The sequence below is a fragment of the Mercenaria mercenaria genome, unplaced genomic scaffold (assembly GCF_021730395.1).
Source record: "Mercenaria mercenaria strain notata unplaced genomic scaffold, MADL_Memer_1 contig_3059, whole genome shotgun sequence".
Lineage (NCBI taxonomy): Eukaryota > Metazoa > Mollusca > Bivalvia > Venerida > Veneridae > Mercenaria > Mercenaria mercenaria.
Genome location: NW_026461163.1, coordinates 44,180 through 68,359, shown reverse-complemented (window position 1 = coordinate 68,359; position 24,180 = coordinate 44,180). Strand labels below are relative to the sequence as shown.

The following is a 24,180-nucleotide window of genomic DNA, read 5'->3' as shown; positions in this document are numbered from 1 at the left end:
AACATTTTTAGCATGGGTGGGGAATTTTAGATTTTCATGATTCTAAAATTTTACAACTTTTAAAAAAACTATTTCTCACATTCATTTAAATGTTTGATTTATTTGAATCTGTCTTTTATGTCTGAAGTTATGATGAAATATTTAAGGCAGTGGCTACGATTACGGTACCGTAATCCTAGCCTCCGATTCTAGGATTACGGAAGTTCCGTATTCCTAGACAACCCTATGAGGATAGGCTAGGATTACGGAAGTATTTAAGAGGCATCAAATGTCTGTTATGAAATGCATAACTCTTATAGTTAACTTACTTATTTCACATAAAATAGCGTTTTTTTCATGCCTGCCCTATTATCTCGTGTTATCGATCAGCCATTTTACTAAAAAATTTTTTTTGAAAATTGGCAGACAAATGAAGAATTATATTCTAAAAGGATTATAAAAAGTTTCTATACTTTAAATGATTTGTTTTTGCCTGTCACTTAAATTTAGATTTCCGCGCATATAGAATCGGGCGAAATCAACACCCGAATACGTTTTTGTTTAAGTGAAATAAGTAAGTTTACAACATCATGTAGCCTATGCATGCCTTAACATATATTTGATGCCTCTTAAATACTTCCGTAATCCTAGCCTATCCTCATAGGGTTGTCTAGGAATACGGAACTTCCGTAATCCTAGAATCGGAGGCTAGGATTACGGTACCGTAATCGTAGCCACTGCCAATATTTAAACATGTCCGATTCACCAATAGGGGGTCACTTTTGCCAATAGGGGGTCACCTAGTTTATCATATTTTCTATCCATTAAAATAGTCTTTTTGTCTGACAAAACATGACTGTAGTATTGGAAATACACATTTCAAGGCAGAATATAATGAGTATCAGTTTGTTTACATTTCAAAAGGGAGATACTAGGTAAAAGGAATATAGTATAGTTAGCCTAGTGGTAGAGCGTCCGCTTCGAGTGCGGGAGGTCGTGGGTTCGATCCCCGGCCGCGTCATACCAAAGACGTAAAAAATGGTACCAGTAGCTCCCTTGCTTGGCACTCGGCATTAAAAAAAGGGAAACTGGCCTCTTCTCTCATACCCTCATGACGATGGATTCCATCAGGAATGAGGTGTCGAGAGTGATTAATATAAGTTGTAGAACTTCCTTCACAATCGACCTAAAATAAATTATGTATAAACTAAAGGAATATAGCGCTAATTTTCACAGTTGAATTTCTAAGCATAATTAGCACCAAATATATCTAAAACTAAAACAAATATTGATGCACAGAACCTTATTCATTCATCTAAATTTGCCAGTTCAAACCATTATTACATCAAATCAACCATTGATTTGTATTTTTAAGCAGAATAAACAATCTTTTGATTATCCCTGATATGGGTGACCCTTTATTGGCTAAATGGCTGCCTCTGCTTGATGGCACTCTTTTTGTCAAAGTCAGTGTAAAATTCATAATCATATTATTCCTATGAAAGTGTGTATTTCACTCTTCAAAATGGTACCAAATTTGTGTGGTTTTATGTAAGAGACTGTGAGGTATGCTCAAAAATATTCTACTTCGAAGAATTCAAGACTGGTAAAATCCAAGTCAGGAAACATGGTTGCAAGAGTTATCTACTCATGGAACTCAAACATATTAGATTAGGTCCATCTTCTTTTGTGCAATAATTGCTAAGTGATAAGTTTATATTACTGTATACTCTGATGTGTATAAGAGAGATTCACATTTTATTTTCAAGTGACCCTCTATTGGCAGTGATTCTCTATTGGCGAGTTTACTGTATAGCAAGAAAACGTCTCAAAACTGTCAGTCTAGCTTCCACTCGAACAAACGAGTGTCACAAAAGATATTTTTTGTTAATTTTACCTCAGCAATTCGAAGAAAGGTTAGAGCTGTTGAAGTGTCTAGGGCTACGGATCTTAGTCCAAATAATAAGATGTTTCGGGACAGCATGATAACTTTTTACTAGATCTACAGACTGTACAGTACAGCCCGTTATGGGTAGCCAAATTCAGAGCTCTATGTATAGATCTAAGCTGAGGGATGACTGCTAGAAAATCAGTCTTTATCAGATCATAAAATATGTCATCCCAATAAGCCAAATGAGTAAGACTGTGGTAGCCTGGGAATCCAGTCTGACAATTTCTAACTTTTTTTTCTACCTTGCTGCAAATTGACAGCCTGGGGAAGCCTGTTTTCCGACCGCAGCGCCACCTATATTACACCCGAAATATGCGGGTGTTTAATAAAGAACAATAACTTCTGAAAGCAATAATCCATGGCTAAAAATAGAAACGGAATACTCACGGAAAAAAACAGATCAGAATCGTGTACTTTCGAAGGTTTCCGAACATTTCCGAACCATAGACAAATACCAGTTTGTACCTAACATAGCTTTTCCAGCAAGTTGTAACAACTTTTGAATATATCAGTATGAACTTAAATTTGCATCATAGCTATCAAGATGTTATATTAATGCAGACCAAGTGATCTACAAAAATTAATTGCCGAAATTTCGGCAGCATTGCCTGGTTTTCGATTCAAACAAACGCAAATATGATCACATGTTAATTAGGCTAATTATAGAAAATCAATAATCTGTAGTTACATGGAAACTCCTTCATATTTCCCCAGGATAATATGATAATATCAGAAACTCGATGAATGCCAATAAACACTAATTAGCTCAAATAAAGTGATACCTTTAATGAATAAATATTAGGTATGATTTCTTCTGACAAAGCACAAATATTATCAACGGCTTCCCAGGCTAAGACTGTGGATTCCTATCCCTAAACATGTCAAAGAGCTATTCTATTCACCCCATATGTGCTTGATGCCTTGGTTAAATTTTTGTATGCAAGTACAATTTACTGTCGGTCAAAAGCTACATGTATGACTGTCACAAATTGACATACGGGCCTTATTTTATCTGTATTATAAATGCAGGTATTGCATCATCTTTTTGTAAATTTTTGAGTTATTGAGGTAAATGTCAGATTTCACGCATGAAATACCTCTCATGTTTTTCTGTAGTTCATAACTTAAATTTCCATGTAAATTTCATTAAATTCTGTTCAGTAATAAGAAAGTTGATATTTTATAAACTTCAGTAATTTATGTTTTTATCCCCAAAACCACTATAATGGGCCTCAAATTGTCAATTTAAATTCGCGCCAAAGTAGTTAGATTCCCCGGCTATATCGTGAATCCCGTGAAAATGACAATAGTCATAGCTCACGGCTTAGCCGTGAATCCCATGAAATTTAGTATTTGGCGGGACATTATCCTTTAAATAGACTGGACTAGATATGCCTTGCGCACACCACCTTACGACTTTATAGACGAATCTATGTCTGAATTATTTTCTTGCTAGAAATTTATGCTCGATCGAGGTAAGAAATTTATTTGTTAGATTTTTGTATGATTTTTGCATTACGATTTTTATTTGGTAAATTTTTGTTCATTCTACAGAATTCTGTAACATTTACTTTTCGGCATATGATTTTAGCTAGTTTCGGTATGTCAGGATGATTTATTAAATTTTTCAGACTTTTGTAAATTATTTCGAAAGAGGAATCTAAAATGTTTCATTTATATAAGATGTTAGATTTATACTGAAATTTGTAACATGATATTTATAAAGTACTTTGTTTCAAAAAACTTATGTCAAACATTTTTGTTAATTATGGAACGCCATTACTGCATTGTATGGTTATGTATAAATCTATATGGCAAGTCTAGTGCCATGTTGGTAATATATTATTGTAATATGAAATTGTGTGCCAGTCTATTGCATACACATACAATGTCCGTTTTAGTGTATGGCATTTGCTATTATATGGATGCCAACTATCATATAACGTTTGATTTATATTGAATTTTGTTAATTTGTAGTTGTAAATAATAGCTGCAGTTTATCATGTCCGTTTCTATAATGTTTCATCATATACTTTTCATATCATTTCATACTTTAACTTTAGTCTTTTAAGTAAGTAATCTTTGTAATATGGAAGTAATAAGTGACGTATTTTAATCATGTGACGTTTGAACTTAGTAGCACATGTGTTTTGTATAAGTAGCACGTATTATTTATGGGAGCCTACGGAGGTATGGTGTACCCAAAGGAGCAGTTTTATGCCCTGACTTTTTTGTTTTGCTATGGTGCTTACCATATGTTATATATTTTAGCTTCTTCCGCCAGACGATTTTTCCTGGTGATGTCATAACCCGGAAGTACAATGCCCGAGGTTCACTTGTCTTCACTCGCCTGGATGTGATATTCCCAGCGCAGAGCTTTCGTCCCATGGTTGTGCCGTAAACCGCAAAGACGATGATTTTTGTTATCCTCTGAAGTCAGCTCAGGGATGCAATCACCTACCACCATAGGGAGCCAACACGGAATCAACGTATTCACGGTTTAAAGGGACTGTATTTTGAATTTAGAAGCTATGTTTTGTTTGTGCTACTTAAAGTTCACAATTGAATTAAAGACCTGTGTCACGTCAGATTAGAATGGACTATAAGAACTTTTGTATCTAGAGATACTGAACTTTCTTTTTTTTTTTCTTTCTTATAATCAGTTTTTTTTTTCTTTTCATATCTATTCATTGTTAATAATCATCTTATGTAAATAAATTTGTAAATATTGTAAAGGGTGTTGATTTGTTTTGATGGTTACTGTCGCCGGTACGGCCTTTCCTGTCACAATGACATCCTTCCCATCCAAGGTCAATGTAATACCAAGTTGGAGAATTCTTGTTAAGGGGGAGAGCTTGTTTTCCTACCAATAACTGGAACCACTTGACCTAGAAGCTTGAAACCTCATAGGATAATAGGCTTATGGCGTATACAACCCCTAATGTTTTTGGGGTCTCTCAGTTAAAGGTCAAGGTCACTGGAGCCTGAAAATGGTAAACCATTTCCAATCCATTTGACCCAGAATGTCGAAACTTTATATGATGATTGGACATGCAGAGCAGATGACCCCTATTGATTTTGAAGTCACTGTTCAAGGTCAAGGTCACAGGGTCTGAACATGGGAGACCATTTCTTATCAATAATTTGAGAACCACTTGACCAAGAATGTTCAAATTTCATAGGATGATTGGACATGTAATATAACTAACCCTAACCCTCATTGATTTTGGGGTGACTGTTAAAAGTCAAGGTCACAGCAGCTAGAATATGGAAATCCATTTCCTGTCAGTAACTTGAGAACCATTTGACCTTCAAGAAGCTTCAAACTTCATAGGGTGATAGGAATTACAGAGTAAATGACCTCTATTGTTTTTTGGTCACTTAATCAAAGGTCAACATCACAGGGGCCATCTCTCTGTAACACTTAATTTTTTTCAATAACTGGAGAACCGTTTGACCTAGAACCTTAAAAACTTCATACACATGCATGTTGATAGGGCCTGTAATAATTTTAGGGTAGTCGATCAAAGGTCAAGGTCACAGGGGCCTGAACAATCATGGAAAGCTGTTGCTGATAAAAAACTAGAGAATCACCTTATTGCACGGAGAAGGTAAAAGTGGAGTGTGGGCAAGCAAAAAATTATACTCAGTTGCCCCAACAGACAAGTGAAATATTTGAAATGTTTGAAAGATCCCCAAAAATTACTCTATGGGCAAGTGCTCAACAGCCTCAGTAAAGCTGATCCCTGAGGTAGAATTTTCTTAGTACATAATTTCATGTTTACAAAATAACTTTCTTAAATTATTGAAAAAATACTATACAGAGATCAGTATTTTGGAAACAGTGTAAATAATCTGCAGAACTTGTAATGAAGTATAATGGATGCATGTCTTTAAATTCAGACAGGACATATTGTTATTTTGAGAAGCAAACTGTCTGACATTGTACCAAGGAGCAGTCAAGAAAAAAGATTATAAAAAATATATATACACACAATCCGTACAGCTGCTTTGCTTTGCCTTATATACAGAAGAATTTCCATTATAGACTTCTCATAAGCATCCATTTACAGATACATCAATATTGATGAACATAGAACATTAGACCTGTACCACTGGCATCCTGTATCTTCGCCAGAACAGACCAGATACCTCACAAGACAGAAAGTGTATGTCTAGCAAAGCATTCTATGGTTGAAGCTCTAATATCAGGTAACTTGTAAAGCATTTTTGTTAGATCTCCAGCACCTAATCAGGCAATCTAGCGTATGTCTGCACTGCCAAAAAGCTTGGCCACCTCTCCTTCCTACATTATGCTGAATGGATACATTATACTGCTGAAATGCCAAGCAAGAACTTTAGGTGGTTCTGGATCAGACTGATGTGAAACCTCCAGAGCTTTTATCAAAGTATGCAAATATACTGCACTGCCGCTGCGCTTGGTGCAAAGGCAGATTCACTTGCCGCCAGCAGACTAAAGATTATATTTATACTTGGTAACAGTTACTAAGTATAAATATAATCTTTTTAAACACAAATGGAATTTAAGGGTCAGCAAATGCTGAAGTGTCGAGTGTCGCAATATTTAGTCCTTTTAGTAATAACCAAATGAAGCATCAATACTCTAATTAAACACTCATGAATATTCTAGATGTATTCTGAACTTTGAATGTTGGGGTCTGTGTAGCTGAGTGGTTACGGTTGCTGGCTTCAGATCACTTGCCTCACATCGATGTTGGTTCGAGCCTCACTCGGAGCATTGAATTCATGTGAGGAAGCCATCCAGCTGGATTGCGGGAAGTCAGTGGTTCTACCCAGGTGCCGCTCTTGGTGAAATAATGCACAGAGGATTTTCATCCACCATCAAAGCTGGAAAGTCGCCATATGATCTGTAATTTTGTCGTTGCAACATTAAACCCAACAAAATAAATAAATAAAATGAACTTTGAATGTGTTATGGGCTGGCTCATGTAGTTCTTATACATTATAGCTTGGGTGGAAAGACATAAGTTAATGAGATATGATAAACTGGAAGCTCGGTGAGGATGTTATACAAAAATATGATAAGTGGACTTGATATTTTGCTAATAGGTTTTTAGCTAGTGAACAGAAAATTTAAATTCCAGTATGAGTTTAGGTCACAGGATAACAATCTGGCTTCATAGGTGCCTATTTTGGACATACGTGCATGTCCAGTCATCTGTAAATACATTAAAACCATTTTCTTGAATGAAAGACGTTTGACTTCATAGAATGACTGCTGATTTTTATCATATATACTGCCTGTGTCAGATGGACCATTCTAGGCGACAAAATTAATATAAAATATATTTTTAGCTCACCTGAGCCAAAGGCTCATGGTGAGCTATTGTGACCGCTCAATGTCCATCGTGTGTCGTCCGTTGTCCGTCCGTCAACATTTTTAGCCCACCATCATCAGATGGTGGGCTATTCAAATCACTCTGCATCCATGGTCCGTCGTCCTTCTGTCCCTCCGTCCGTCCGTCCTTCCGTCCGTTAACAATTTCTTGTTATCGCATCTCCTCAGAAACTACCAGGGGGATTTTGACCAAACTTTGTCAGAATGATGTATTGGTACCCTAGTTGTGTCCCCCTGAAAATCAGACTGGTTCAACAATTTTTTAGCAAGTTATGGCCCTTTGTTTATTTCTCTAATTTACATAGATTTATATAGGGAAAAACTTTGAAAATCTTCTTGTCCAAAACCACAGAGCCTAGGTCTTTGATATTTGGTATGAAGCATCATCTAGTGGTCCTCTACCAAGATGATTCAAAATATTTCCTTGGGGTCTAATATGGCCCGCCCCGGGGGTCACATGGTTTATATAGACTTATATAGGGAAAAACTTTGAAAAACCTCTTGTTCAAAACCACAGGGCCTAGGGCTTTGATATTTTGTATATGACATCATCTAGTGGTCGTCTACTAAGATTGTTCAAATTATCCCCCTAGGGTCAAATATGGCTCCGCCCCAGGGGTCACATGGTTTACATAGACTTACATAGGGAAAAACGTTGAAAATCTTCTTGTCCAAACCACAAAGCCTAGGGCTTTGGCATTTGTAATGTAGCATCATCTAGTGGTTCTCTACCAAGTTTGTTCAAATTATCCCCGTAGGGTCAAATATGGCCCCGCCCTGGGGGGTCACATGGTTCATATAGACTTATATAGGGAAAAGATTTTAAAATCTTCTTGTTAATAACCTACAACATTCAAATTTGGACCACATGTATGGTTTTGAGTGGCAAGATGAACCTTGACATGAGTTGACCTTGATTTTGACCTAGTGACCTACTTTCACATTTCTGTAGCTACAGCCTTCAAATTTGGACCACTTGCATAGTTTTGTGCACTGAAAAAAACTTTGACCTTGACTTTGACCTAGTGACCTACTTTCACATTTTTGAAGGTACAGGCTTCAAATTTGGACCACATGCATAGTTTTGTGTTCCGAATTAGATTTTTACCTTGATTTTGACCTACTGACCTACTTTCACATTTCTCAACCTACAGCCTTCAAATTTGTACCACATGTATAGTTTTGTGTACCGAAACAAACTTTGACCTTTACATTGACCTAGTGACCTACTTTCACATTTTTGAAGGTACAGGCTTCAAATTCGGAACACATGCATAGGATTGTGTACCGAAATAAAATTTGACCTTGATTTTGACCTAGTGACCTACTTTCACATTTCTCGAGCTACAGCCTTCAAATTTGGACCACATGCATAGTTTTGTGTACCAAAATGAACTTTGACCTTAAGATTGACCTAGTGACCTACTGTCACATTTATGTAGCTACAGGCTTCAAATTTAGACCACATGCATAGGATTGTGTACCGAAACAAACTTTGACCTTGACATTGACCTAGTGACCTACTTCCACATTTTTGAAGGTACAGGCTTTAAATTTAGACCACATGCATAAATTTGTGTTCTGAAGTGTAATTTGACCTAGATTTTGACCTAGTGACCTACTTTCACATTTCATCCTTGAAATTGATCTAGTGACCTACTTTCACATTTCTCAAGCTACAGCTTTCGAATTTGGACCACATGCAAAGTGTTGTGTACGGAAATGAAATTTGACCTTGAGCTAGTCAGTAAGTCTTGAAATTTGGAACACTCAAAAATGGCACATTGGTGGGCGCCAAGATCACTCTGTGATCTCTTGTCTAAAAATATCATCTTGAATACCACTTGGCAGAATTACACCTAACTTCACAGGAATGATTCTTGGGTGGTCCCTTTTCAAAATTATTCAAAGAATTTCATTCCATGCAGAACTCTGGTTGCCATGGCAACCAAAAGGAAAAACTTTAAAAATCTTCTTGTCCAAAAGCACAGGACCTAGGGTTTTTGATATCTGGTGTGTAGCATCATCTAGTGGTCCTCTACCAAAATTGTTCAAATTATCCCCCTAGGGTCAAATATGGCTCTGCCCCAGGGGTCACATGGTTTATATAGACTTATATAGGGAAAACTTTGAAAATCTTCTTGTACAAAACCACATGGCCTAGGGCTTTGATATTTGGTATGTAGCATCATCTAGTGGTCCTCTACCAAGTTTGTCCAAATTATTCCCCTAGGGTCAAATATGACCCCGCCCCAGGGGTCACATGGTTTATATAGACTTATATAGGGAAAACTTTGAAAATCTTCTTGTACAAAACCACATTGCCTAAGGCCTTGATATTTGGTATGTAGCATCACCTAGTGGTCCTCTACCAATTTTGTCCAAATTATCCCCCTAGGATCAAATATGGCCATGCCCTGGGGTCACAAGTTTTACATAGACTTGTATAGGAAAAAAGTTTAAAAATCTTCTTGTCTGAAACCACAACACTTAGACCTTTGATATTTGTAATGTAGCATTGTCTTATGGTCCTCAGTCAAAATTGCTTAAATTGTACCCCTGGGGTGAAAAGAGGCCCTGCCCTGGGGGTCCCAAGTTTTATATAGACTTATATAGGAAAAAACTTGAACAATTTTCTTGTCTGAAACCATACGACCTAGGCTTTTGATATTTGGTATGATGCATTGTCTGGTAGTCCTCTACCAAAAGTGTTCAAATTATGCCCCTGGGATTAAAAGAGGCCCCGCCCTGGTGTCACTTAGTTATTATGCGAGTTTTATAAGAAAAATACTTAAAAAATCATCTGATCCTATTTCCAAGACTGTTTAATTATAATTATCTGATGACCCCAATTAATATGATGTCACTTGACTGTGACCTTGACCTACTGACCTACTTTCTTGTTTTTTAGCTCACCTGTCACAAAGTGACAAGGTGAGCTTTTGTGATCGCGTGGCGTCCGTCGTCCGTGCGTGCGTGCGTTAGTGCGTGCGTAAACTTTTGCTTGTGACCACTCTAGAGGTCACATTTTTCATGGGATCTTTATGAAAGTTGGTCAGAATGTACACCTTGATGATATCTAGGTCAAGTTCGAAACTGGGTCATGTGCGGTCAAAAACTAGGTCAGTAGATCTAGAAATAGAAAAACCTTGTGACCTCTCTAGAGGCCATATTTCTCAATGGATCTTCATGAAAATTAGTCAGAATGTTCACCTTGATGATATCTAGGTCAAGTTCGAAACTGGGTCACGTGGGGTCAAAAACTAGGTCAGTAGGTCTAAAAATAGAAAAACCTTGTGACCTCTCTAGAGGCCATATTTCTCAATGGATCTTCATGAAAATTGGTCAGAATGTGCACATTGATGATATCTAGGTCAAGTTCGAAACTGGGTCATGTGGGGTCAAAAACTAGGTCAGTAGGTCTAAAAATAGAAAAACCTTGTGATCTCTTTAGAGGCCATATTTCTCAATGGATCTTCATGAAAATTGGTCAGAATGTTCACCTTGATGATATCTAGGTCAAGTTCGAAACTGGGTCACATGCGGTCAAAAACTAGGTCAGTAGTCTAAATGAAACTTGTGACCTTAGGGCATTTTCATGGATCTTCAGAAAATGGTGGAATGTCACTTGTATATCTAGGTTGGTTTGATGGGTCGTGCGGTCAAATAGGTCAGAGGTCGAAAAATGAAAACTTGTGACGTTCTAAGCCTTTCTAATGGATTCATGAAATTGATCAGAATGTTCCTTGATGATATCTAGGTCATGTTCGAACTGGGTCCGTGCGGTAAATAATAGTTGAAATAAAACTTGTGACCTCTTAGAGCCATATTTTCATGGATCTTCATGAAAATTGGTGAGATGTTCACTTGATGTATCTAGTCAGATTCGAAGTGGGTCACGTGCCTCAAAATAGGTCATTAGGTCAAATATTAGAAAAACCTTGTGACTCTTAGAGGTCATATTTTCAATGGATCTTCATGAAATCGGTCAGATTTTTTTATCTTGATATTCTAGGTAATGTGCAAATAGGTCCTATGTCAAATAATAGAATAACGCGTCGTACTCGGTTCAACATGTGTCATGTGGATGGTGAGCGATTCAGGTCAAGTTCGAAACTGGGTCACATGCGGTCAAAAACTAGGTCAGTAGGTCTAAAAATAGAAAAACCTTGTGACCTCTCTAGAGGCCATATTTCTCAATGGATCTTCATGAAAATTGGTGAGAATGTTCACCTTGATTATATCTTAGGTTAGGTTTGAAACTGGGTTTCGTGCGGTCAAAAACTAGGTCAGTAGGTCGAAAAATAGTAAAACCTTGTGACGTCTCTAGAGGCCATGTTTCTCAATGGATCTTCATGAAAATTGATCAGAATGTTCCTCTTGATGATATCTAGGTCATGTTCGAAACTGGGTCACGTGCGGTCAAAAACTAGGTCAGTAGGTTGAAAAATAGAAAAACCTTGTGACCTCTCTAGAGGCCATATTTTTCATGAGATCTTCATGAAAATTGGTGAGAATGTTCACCTTGATGATATCTAGGTCAGATTCAGAAGTGGGTCACGTGCCTTCAAAAACTAGGTCATTAGGTCAAATAATAGAAAAACCTTGTGACCTCTCTAGAGGTCATATTTTTCAATGGATCTTCATGAAAATCGGTCAGAATTTTTTATCTTGATGATATCTAGGTCACATGTGCTCAAAAACTAGGTCACTATGTCAAATAATAGAAATAACGACGTCGTACTCGGTTCAACACTGTGTCATGTGGGGATAGGTGAGCGATTCAGGACCATCATGGTCCTCTTGTTTAATATGCAGCCTTGAAATTTTGATGACATACACAGTTTTGTACACAAATTGTAAAACTGAATTTTATTGTCCATGAATGTGACCTTAAGATTTTATTATCATTTTGACATTTGAAACATGTAGCTCATATTACTCAGGTGAGCGATCAAGGGTCATCATGACCCTCTTGTTAATATTCTACTATATTACACGTGTTTCATCAAAATATCTTTAACTCTTGGACATCAGAACTTAAGTTTTTACTTGTGACTGCTTGTGAAAATATTGTATCAGATGTTCTCTTGATGAAAGATATTTTGAACTGTATTTTGTAAATACTTTTTCAAAACATTTGATAAATTATGCTGCTACTATAACCTAACATGAAGAAAGTGGGGGTTTTATAAATTGTATTTTCAGGTTGTAAGTGTTTTGGTACAGACACTGAAGAGAGAAGGCGGCTAAAAAAACTGCAATTCAGGTGTGAGTTGTTACAGTTTGAAGAAAATGTGATTGAAAAGTGATTGTATTTTGTTCTGTGTGAGTCTGCTACAGTTTTGTTAGTTCCCTACTAATTCCTAGACAGATTATTAGGATCACAGGCACTTTTCCATCCATCGAGCATTCTGTCAGACTCCATATTTTTGTCCTATATGTAACTTCCTAAGACAAAGGCCAATTCTCAAACAACTTGGAACAAATTTTGACCATATCAAGGTGACTTTCATGTTCATAACCCAGAGTTGTGCCATGAAGGTCAAGTTTACAATAAACTGACATACATCAGTGACTTATAATATATCTTGGCGTAAATATAAGACACATTTTGTAAGAGAAGTTTGTTTATAAGCCAGTAGGGTCGGTCTTTACCGTCCTTGGGGATCAATTCTCATAGTTATTTTTTTTGGATGTAAAAAATTGAACGATGGTAGCTTTTTATGTTTTTAGCTTACCTGTCACATAGTGACAGGGTGAGCTTTTGTGATCGCCCTTCGTCCGTCCGTCCACAATTTCTTGTGAACAAGATAGAGACAACATTTTGCAAGCAATTTTGATCAAACTTGTACAAAACTTGAATTGGCATGATATCTCAGTTCCTTTCAAAAACTGGCCAGATCCCATCATGGGTTCTAGAGTTATTGCCCTTTAAAGGGCCAGAATTTGCTATTTTTGTGCGTCAACAATTTCTTGTCTGCACGATAGTGGTTTCATTTATGATTTTATTATGATTTTATTTTAACCAAACTTACACACAACTTGTATCACCATAAGATCTTGGTTCCTTTCTTCAACCGGCCAGATCCCATTATGGGTTTCAGAGTTATGGCCCCTGAAGGGCCAAAATTAGCTATTTTGACCTTGTCTGCACAATAGCAGCTTCATTTATGATTTGATTTTTACCAAACTTGCACACAACTTGTATCACCGTAAGATTTTGGTTCCTTTCTTGAACTGGCCAGATTCCTTCATGGGTTCCAGAGTTATGGCCCCTGAAAGGGCCAGAATTAGCTATTTTGACCTTGTCTGCACAATAGCAGCTTCATTAATGATTTGAATTTAACCAAACTTGCACAGAACTTGTGTCACCATAAGATCTTGGTTCCTTTCTTGAACTGGCCAGATTCCATTATGTGTTCCAGAGTTATGGCCCCTGAAAGGGCCAAAATTAGCTATTTTGACCTTGTCTGCACAATAGCAGCGTCATTTATGATTTGAATTTAATTAAACTTGCAGAAAACTTGTGTCACCATAAGATCTCAGTTCCTTTCTTGAACCGACCAGATCCCATTATGTGTTCCAGAGTTATGGCCCATAAAAGGGCCAAAATTAGCTTTTTTGACCTTGTCTGCACCATAGCAGCTTCATTTATGATTTGATTTTAATCAGACTTGCACAAAACTTGTGTCACCATAAGATCTCGGTTCCTTTTTGGAACTGACCAGATCCCGCAACAGGTTCCAGAGTTATGGCCATTGAAAGGACCAAAATTAGCTTTTTTGACCTTGTCTGCACAATAGCAGCTTCATTTATGACTTGATTTTAACCAAACTTGCACACAGCTTGTATCGAACCAAGATGTTGGTTCCTTTCTTGAAATGGTTAGATTCCTTTATGGGTTCTGGAGTTATGGCCCCTGATAGGGCCAGAATTAGCTATTTTGACCTTTTCTGCACAATAGCAGCTTCATTTTTGATTTGAATTTAATCAAACTTGCACAGAACTTGTGTCACCATAAGGTCTTGGTTCCTTTCTTGAATTGGCCAGATCTCCTAATGGATTCCAGAGTTACGGCCCCTGAAAGGGCCAAAATTAGCTATTTTGACCTTTTCGGCTTAATAGCAGCTTTGTTGTTCCTGTCCTTTGGGCTTCATCAGTCAAAATTTTGCTCGATGTAATCCTTTGGGCATAAAACTACTGGCCTGATTTGAAAATAATTTTATTTGAAGTAACTTTAAGAAAATTTCAACTATATTTTCTCATAATTCTTTTGATTGATCTGGATTATGATTCTTTGATCTTCTTGTCCTTAAGTGCAATGGTAACAGGTGAGCGATATAGGGCCATTTTGGCCCTCTTGTTTAGAAAATCTTTGTTAAAAGTTTTGCATGCAAGTTCATACGCTATTACTAAAAGTCATATAGATTTGAATTTTCTTTTTCTAGATCAATTATCAACCAGACTGGGTCAAGTCCCATAACTCTGTGATGTATTTTTGGCAAATTATGCCCCCTTTCCTTTTGGACTTGGGAAACTGTGGTTAAAGTTTAATATGCAAGTTACTTAAACTAATGCAGATATTGAATTGAAACTTCATGTGTGTCTTCAGGGTTATAAAACTAGTTGATAACATCCAGTCCCATAACTCTGACCAGCATTTTGGCCAAATATGCCCCTTTTGGACTTAGAAAATCCTGGTTAAAGTTTTGTGTTCAAGTACATACAGCTATTACTTAAAGGCATATATCTTTGAAACTTATTTTTTATTTTTCTAGATCTATTACTAACCTCACTGGATCAAGTCCCATGACTCTGACATGTATTTTGGGCAAATTATGCCCACTTTTGGACTTAGAAAATCCTTATTAAAGTTTTACATGAGAGTTACTATCCCAAAACAAATGCAGATATTGAATTTAAACTTCACATGTGTCTTCGGGGTTATAGAACTAGCTGATAGCATTAAATCCCATAACTCTGACCTGCATTTTGGCCAAATTATGCCCCGTTTGGACTTGGAAAACCCAGGTTTAAAGTTTTACATGCAAGTACATACTTACTTAAAGGCATATAAATCTGAAACTTATTTTTCATTTTTCTAGATCAATTACCATTCTCATTGGATCAAGTGCCATAACCTTGACATGTATTTTGGGCAAATTATGCCCCCTTTTATACTAAGAAAATTTTGGTTAAAGTTTTACGTGCAAGTTACTATCTGCAGAACGAATGCAGATACTTAATTGAAACTTCACATGTACCTTCAGGGTTATAAAACTAATTAATTGCATCAAGTCCCATAACTCTGACATACATTTTGGTAAAATTATGTCCCCTCTTGAACATAAAACTTCCGGTTAAGTTTTGCATGCAGTTACTATCTCCAAAACAAATGCAGATACTGCATTGAAACTCTATAGATATTTTAACTTTTTGGAGTAACATTTTCCTGCTTCTGGGACAAGAATTGTTGAGCATTGGCTGTCTTACGGACAGCTCTTGTTGTCTTTACTTTTAAAGCTACATAAAAACACTGATTGACCTAAAAACATATTTAACACCTTTACCATTATGGTGAATCTGGGTACATAATATTAGACCATTTACGGTCATTTTCAAATAGACTATTAGCGTTGTATAACTAAAAAATCTAAACAGAGTTGAATATCTAAAGTCTTGATCTGGAGCTTTTGTTAGCTGTCTTTGCCTTGTGTTTCCTGTACATCCAACATGTCCTCAAATTTCTGTCATTTTCACTAAATGTTAGAAACTTAGAAACATTCAAAATGAAGAAAAACTAAAGAAAAAATACTAAGCCACTTTTTACTGTTGCATAGATTTGGATTGGTGAATAATCAGACTTTTTAATAAACTGTTTTTCGTATAGAAATTATTCAGCTGAACACTTAAAAATCAGTATTTTGTTACAAAAATATACTTCTGTCTTATTTTCAGAGGGATGAAAATCTGATCCGATACTTTGTTGTGGAAAGGGTAAAATTCATGTGGAACTCTGAAGAAGACAAAGACCAGAAACTTAGGTAAGTTGATTATTTCATGACTTCATTAATGAGAATATGAATTTTTCAGAGAAATATAGTGTTTCAGAAATATTTTTCACTGCAGTGAAATTTTCCTATTAGGTGTTCTAAACTAATTAAAATTGACATCATTATATACATGACGTAATGTATGTTGCTGAAAGAAACACATTTGTAATTATGCAGCTATATTAGTTAATTTTTGAAACAGTGTTTACAAAGTGTTTTTGGCTGTTCTAAAACCAAAGTATTTTTGGGAAGTCTAGCATACTGTTTAGCTGTTACAACATGTTGCTGTAAATCCTGAGAATATAATCTGACTGCAAACAATGGTTGTAACTAGTTTCTCAGCAACAAAATGTAATTTGTTCTTGTCTATTGCTGAATCTGGGTTAAAATATAGATTATTATTATCCAGTTATAGATTTACTCCTCAGTTCTTATATTTCAGAGGGTTAGAAGTTAACAATACATGTTCATATTTCCATGAGGTGAAAGGTTTGAGCTGCGAACACCAAAGCAAAAGGTATAATTTCCTTGTCAGTTTTTATTTTGTTCTAAAGTTATAATAATAATAACGACTTTATTTTACGTGGATAACATATTTGGTGTTTAACCAATTTTCAATATGGTCCACATTATCAAACAAAAAATACAAAATTAATTACAAAATTTACAAATCAGAGAACAGTAATGATTGATAAATATACAGCTGAGAAACAAACCTGAAAAGAAAGTTTGATAATGAACAAATGTAGCATAAAACACAACAAGATAATAAAAGAAAGAGCAAAGGCATGCATATATACACATATATTACAAACTTAAGAAAATTTTGCTTAAACCATAAAATTACATATTTAAATTGGTGGTCCCAGCCTGAGAGTACTTCAATTGAAGGTAGGAGTTTTTGAATTTTTGAATATTTGAATTTCGAATATATGCTGGAATAGCATTCCAGATTACAGGTCCAGAGTATGATAGGGATTTGGGAAAGAATTCCATGCGTGGTTTGGGGACAGCCGGTTAGCATTATCTCTGGATCTAAGTTTAAGCTCACCTGAATTTTGCAGGTACTGAAATTTATGTTCTCCATAGTTTCTTCAAAGAACGACACCAAGCCAATTTCAACCATACCTCCCAAGAATGTTCCTTTGATTGTCACATTTCAGATTCCTTCAAATTTAAGTCAGCCTTTGAGAAGTTTTGTTGCCATGGCAACCAAAAGGAAAGGCTTTAAAATCTTTTTTGCCCAAAAACTGCTGGTACGATTTAGAAATAAGTCCTCGGAAATGTTCCTGGGGTGACCCACTACTAAATTCCTTCAAGCTCCCGCCCACATTACCCCCCAGTCTCCCAAACCACCTCAACCCATACAGAGCTTAAGATAGAAATGCATTTAAAAGACTTATTCTCATATACTGCTTGACAGATCTTTACCATCATGATAGGGTCCTCTCCCACATTTGTTCAGATGGGAGATGAGGTGCTAGGCCCTTTTTAGGGGACCACTAAAGCTAAAAATAGAAATATCTTTTCATAAACGGCTTGATGGCTCTTCATCAAAACATGGTCTGTAGCATTTGTATAAGCATACATGTGATAAGTTCAGAATCCCAAAACTGGAGGTTTGCCATTTTTCAGCTGGAGTTGGGGTCTCAAAACTGGAGGATTTTTATCGACATAAATTAAGCGCGCGGACACATAACTTAGAGACAAAATCCAACATTTTTGGCCACACAATAACTTATATAAGTCTACACCAGAAGAAACAATCCTCATAACTCTTGATTTGAATTTTGACAGAGTTATGCCACTTTTTAACTTAAGTTTTTTTGTTAAAGTTTAATATAATGTCTAATATCTCTGTTACATTCAAAGCTATTGACTATTATGCCCTTTTTACTGGCAAAGCATTAATTGCCCATTTTACTGGCAAAGAGTCGTTTTACTGGCAAAGAGTCAATCATTGAGGAAAGTCGAGCATGCTGTCTTACATAAGCTCCCTCTTGTTCTAACTTTAAATTTTCTTAACAGATTAAATTTGTAGAAACAAAGTCTCAATTTAGGTCTGAAATGGTGGTGAACATGCATTAACATTAATCTACTCGAGGACTGGGAAAAAACAAAGCTCTAAATTGGTCTGAACACAACTCATAAATTATGTAAATTCCTTACCCCACCCACTTTCGTATAAAAATATTGAAAACAGAAAAATAGAAAACAGAAATGCATCAACATGTATTTACCCATACCAAAATAATGTAGATTGATGTTATCAAATAAATGAGTGTGTTTTCATCCAATTTCAATGAAATAAGTCCAATTTTAGTAGCAAATTAATTTGGTAAACATTGGAAGAAAATGGCGTAACTGCATAAGGGGAAATAACACTCCTGTTCTAAAAATAGTAATAGGTTGGTTTTTCCAACAATTATTTATGTGATTTTATTATCGAACAAAACTTTGCTTTGAATAATCATAATTCATTTCAGTTGGGAATTATTTCTTATGACTGGGAGTTTTTTGCTTCAAACTTGTAAAAAATGGAGCCTAATTGGCATCGAGAATGGGCCGATATTCGGCCCCATTACACAGGTGGAAAAGGCCCTACTTGTCTAATCCCTTATCAAAACAAACAATTAATAATTCACCTGTGAAAAACAACTCTTTCCTCAAGCTACATGTGTCAAACATGTATAATACACAACAGTCGGTGACAGTAAACATGTTTGGCACTCCTCGGTAATTATCAACCCCGTCATAATACTGATTTTTTTTTTTTTTGAAAGGCGGGAGAAATATGGTTTTGGTCGGGAGATGGGAGGCAAGGTGAAAAAATCGGGACTTTGACCCTCCCGCGCGGGAGATCACATGTATGGTATAAGTTCCTCTCTCAAGTTTGTTCAAATTAGGGCTGTCATCGATAGAAACGATATCGATGTATCAACGATATTTTTTTGTCGATCGATTATCGATTCCCATTTTCAAAAATCGATATTTTACAGAGAGAAAAAAACTACCCAAATAAACACTCAGACCCTAAAAAACAACTAAAGTTCACAAAGTTGTAAATTTGGATAAATGCAAAAAAGGAGTATAAAGGAAATAAAAATGAAAGATGTATTAATTTTTATGTATTTCTTTTATTTCATAAATACAAATACAACACAATCAAACAGAAATATGGAAAGTAGGCAATAAAACTTGAAATAGCATTTACAGGAAGGTATATTGTATGCATATGAACAAATAGGTCGTTAATCTAACTTAATAATCAATATATCGATGTATCGTCGATATTTGTCTTCTGATATATCGGTATCGTCGATACGCCTAAGACCCAATCAATGACAGCCCTAGTTCAAATAGGGTCCATATCCCCTTTAGGGTTGCCAGAGCTAAAAATAGAAAAGTGTTTAAATGATTTCTTCTCCTGAACTGTTTGATGGATGTTCATGAAACTTGGTCTGTAGCATCATTATAGATCTTCTTCCAACTTTATCTAAATGGTGGCACTTGGCCCCTTTTAGGGGCTACTGGTTTATACAAGACACATTTATTACCATTTATGATTCAGTATTAAGTCATACATGTATTCAAGGTTAGCAACCAAGGTCAGCTGTGGCTCTCTTACTTTTTTAGTTTATTATGTTTATAATAATAATAATAACAACAACAACTTTATTTTATGAGGCTACACATTTGGATTATCTAATATTCAATTTAGGCCTCAAGGTACTGGTGTTTGATATGTTACAGTACATTTGTATTTACAAAGGATGTATATACATTGTGGTAACACAGAACCTTGACATTGTCTATAATTACCATATTATCATTCCCTGTACCCACATTATCCTTGTACATCTAGAACTTTTTAGGCTTTAATAAACACTGAAAAAAAATGTCTCTTCTTTTGAAGTGAAATGTATGAAGTTCAGTTGTAATGGTAATGAGATGCAGGTCTTTGTCCTACATGGTGAGGGAAACAGTGTATGGCATTTTTGGAAAACATGTAATAGGTAAGTAGATCATTAAATTTTGTATTTAGAATCATTTTTATACGCCCGTTTGAAAAACGGGACGTATTATGGGAACGCCCCTGGCGGGCGGATGGGCGGGCAGGCGGGCATTCGGCGTCCACAGACCTTGTCCGGAGCATATCTTCTACATGCATGGAGGGATTTTGATGAAACTTGGCACAGTTGTTCACCATCATGAGACGGAGTGTCATGCGCAAGAACCAGGTCCCTAGGTCTAAGGTCAAGGTCACACTTAGAGGTTAAAGGTCAAATTCAAGAATGACTTTGTCCGGAGCATATCTTCTACATGCATGGAGGGATTTTGATGAAACTTGGCACAGTTGTTCACCATCATGAGACGGAGTGTCATGCGCAAGAACCAGGTCCCTAGGTCTAAGGTCAAGGTCACACTTAGAGGTCAAAGGATACAAGAATGAAAACTTTGTCCGGAGCATTTCTTCTTCATGCATGGAGGGATTTTGATATAACTTGTCACAAATGTTCACCACTATGAGGCGGAGTGTCATGCGCAAGAACCAGGTCCCTAGGTCTAAGGTTAAGGTCACACTTAGAGGTCAAAGGATACAAGAATGAAAACTTTGTCTGGAGCATTTCTTCTTCATGCATGAAGGGATTTTGATATAACTTGACACAAATGTTCACCACCACGAGATGAAGTGTCATGCGCAAGAACCAGGTCCCTGGGTCTAAGGTCAAGGTCACACTTTTTTTTTTTTTTTATTTATTTATTTTTTTTTTTTTAAGATTAACTTCCCTTAGTTGTTACTATAAATAACTTATATTGTAACTTTTTTATAATTGACCATAGGGAAAAACCAAGACCACTTTTCTGTGGTACAACATAGATGTTACTTTCAAATTTTAGGTGTATTTTAAGGTCTCTCTACCTGGTAAGGAATTTTTTTGTGGACTTAGGAAAACAAAAGACTTACAATGATTACTAAACAACCACAAAATTAAAAATCATTTGCAAAATACAGCAGCTAGAGTAAAGAAATTTGCTGTGACGGGCGTATATTGTGACATTCTGGCACTCTTGTTCACTAATCCATCTGCACTAAGAAAAAAGTAAACTTAAAAAAAACAAGTAAAATTTTATATAAAACCCATTTTACAATTGAAGGGAGGTAACTCAATTTTGAAAAAGAACACTAAAATTCCCTTGCTAATTTGATATGTTAGTAAACTAGTTTTTAGCTTGGCAACAGAGCTGTTTCACTGACTTGTCCATCAATTTACGTGACAGCTTCTGTGTCCTGGACTCCATATCTTTGATTTAGTTAAGATTTTATATGTAAGCTGATGTCACTTTTGGGAATTTATAATACTTTGCACACTTGTTCACTGTGATAATCTGACATGCGGTACTCCCGTAACATAACTCCCTTTTGGGTTTTTAATAAGTTATGGCTGCCCACTTAGCTCAATAGGAAGAGTGCAGATCTATGTACAGTGAGGTTTTATGTTCAGATCTATGTATAGTGAGGTTTTATGTTCGATCCCCAGGCTTTTTGCATGTTCTCCATGACAATTTGATAAAAGAAATTGTGTCTGAAGTCATTCTTACTTCACCTCTTATTCATGTGGGGAAGTTGGCAATTTTCTTTCAGAGAACAGGTTTGTACTGGTACAGAATCAAGTTAGGCTAACTGCCCGCCATAACATAACTGAAAAACTGTTGAAGAACTGCGTTAAACCCAAAACAAACACACAAACACATACATGTATGCAAGAAAGTTATGCTTAAGTTTTTAGCTCATCTTTACGAGGTATAAAGAGAGCTATCCCACTTGACCTGGTGCCGGCGTCTTTCAGCGGCCCTACCTTGGTTAAAGTTTTTTTACACTTTCTCTTTTTTCATCATATCTCTGTAATTACTTAATGGATTTGATTCAAACTTTAAGTACAGTCGAGTCCACTTAAAACGAACTCGCTTGATACGAATTTTCGGATTAAACGAACAAGGTCCGAATTCCCCGGCCGAGTCCTTCTATTTTCTTTGTAAAATTATTTCGGTAATAGCAAACTCGCTTGATACGAATAATCTGTAGATACGAACACATTTTGGAAGTCCCAATAAGCTTAAATATTATACTTTTCCATCTTTTGATATGAATTAATTTTAGAAGTCGGGCCCGTTATAAAATGTGTTGAAAATAATAATATGGTCAAGCTTGTGCCGCTTGGTAATTGAACAATGGAGTAGTTTACACCTATTCACAAACAAACACTCGGTCCTCTGTGTATCATGTCAATATAAAATAATTTAATCAATTAACAGGTCAAGATTTAAAGAGGTGTAAATAATTTTAAACACATTATTAACGTTCTAGTGTCGATACAGGTAGGCTGTGTCTTCCAAAATATACAAACTTTTATACCTCTTAGAATTCTTGTTATATAGTACAAGCTTCAATGTTGGCGGTGGTTATAATTTGGCGCTCTTGACCTCGAACGCACATTAAAAATTAAATTAATACAGTTTTACCTGTTTAAGTATGACTTTTCTTGAGTAATTTCAATGTTATCTGAATGAATTAACTTAATCAGTTTAAACTATTAACTACTTTCATGTATCATAATATTGGAATTTATTCACCGATGATACCGGTGATACTGCCCAAATTGCTCGGACAAATTATCTGTTCATACATTCATTAATACGAATTTCGTTTGATACGAACATATTTCTTAGGTCCGGATGAGTTCGTATAAAGCGAGTTGACTGTAGTTATTCCTCATTGTCACCCACATCATCTGACATAGGGCCATTACTCTTGCATCAATATTTCATGATTTTCACTTAGGCTTTTGAGGTTATTTTAAGGTTTGATGCACTTTCACCTTATCTCAGTTATTACTGAATGGATTTGATTCAAACTTGAAATAGTTGTTCAACATCATCACCCACATTATATGACACAAACTGCATAATTCAGGCACAAATTTATCATGAATTATTCCCCCTTTTTACTTAGAATTGCTGGTTAAAGTTTTGATGCATTTTCACTCTATCTTTGTCATTACTGAAAGGATTTCATTCAAACTTAAAATAATTGTTTAATATCATCACTCACATCATATGACACAAGTTGCATAACTCTGGCACCAATATTTCATGAATTATGCCCCCTTTTTATACGCTCGTTGGGATGTATTATGGGAACGCCCCTGGCGGGCGGGCGGCATCCACAGACTTTGTCCGGAGCATATCTTCTACATGCATGGAGGGATTTTGAAGAAACTTGGCACAGTTGTTCACCATCACAAGACGGAGTGTCATGCGCAAGAACCAGGTCCTTAGGTCTAAGGTCAAGGTCACACTTAGAGGTCAAAGGTCAAATTCAAGAATGACTTTGTCCGGAGCATATCTTCTTCATGCAGGGAGGGATTTTGATGAAAGTCAGCTCAATTGTTCATCATCATGAGACGGAGTGTGGTGCGCAAGAACCAGGTCCCTAGGTCAAAGGTCAAGGTCACACTTAGAGGTCAAAGGATACGAGAATGAAAACTTTGTCCGGAGCATTTCTTCTTCATGCATGGAGGGATTTTGATATAACTTGGCACAAATGTTCACCACCATGAGTTGGAGTGTCGTGCATGAGAACCAGGTGCCTAGGTCTAAGGTCAAGGTCACACTTAGAGGTCAAAGGATACAAGAATGAAAACCTTGTCCGGAGCATTTCTTCTTCATGCATAGAGGGGTTTTGATATAACTTGGCACAAATGTTCACCACTATGGGACGGAGTGTCTTGCACAAAAACCAGGTCCTAGGT

At 36.3% G+C, this 24,180-nt stretch overlaps 1 long non-coding RNA gene across 2 annotated transcripts in view; it reads left to right on the top strand.

Moving 5' to 3' along the window:
- The first annotated feature begins 6,007 nt into the window (after positions 1–6,007).
- The window catches only part of LOC123553725 (uncharacterized), a 30,029-nt gene continuing 11,856 nt past the window's right edge, over positions 6,008–24,180 (top strand). The window contains exons 1-5 of one of the 2 annotated variants that reach the window (XR_008369148.1): positions 6,008–6,142; positions 12,519–12,579; positions 16,272–16,357; positions 16,809–16,883; positions 20,283–20,382. This is a non-coding gene — a long non-coding RNA (uncharacterized LOC123553725). Of the gene's footprint in view, positions 6,143–12,518; positions 12,639–16,271; positions 16,358–16,808; positions 16,884–20,282; positions 20,383–24,180 lie in introns of both variants that reach the window. The other variant, XR_008369149.1, reaches the window with a different exon arrangement.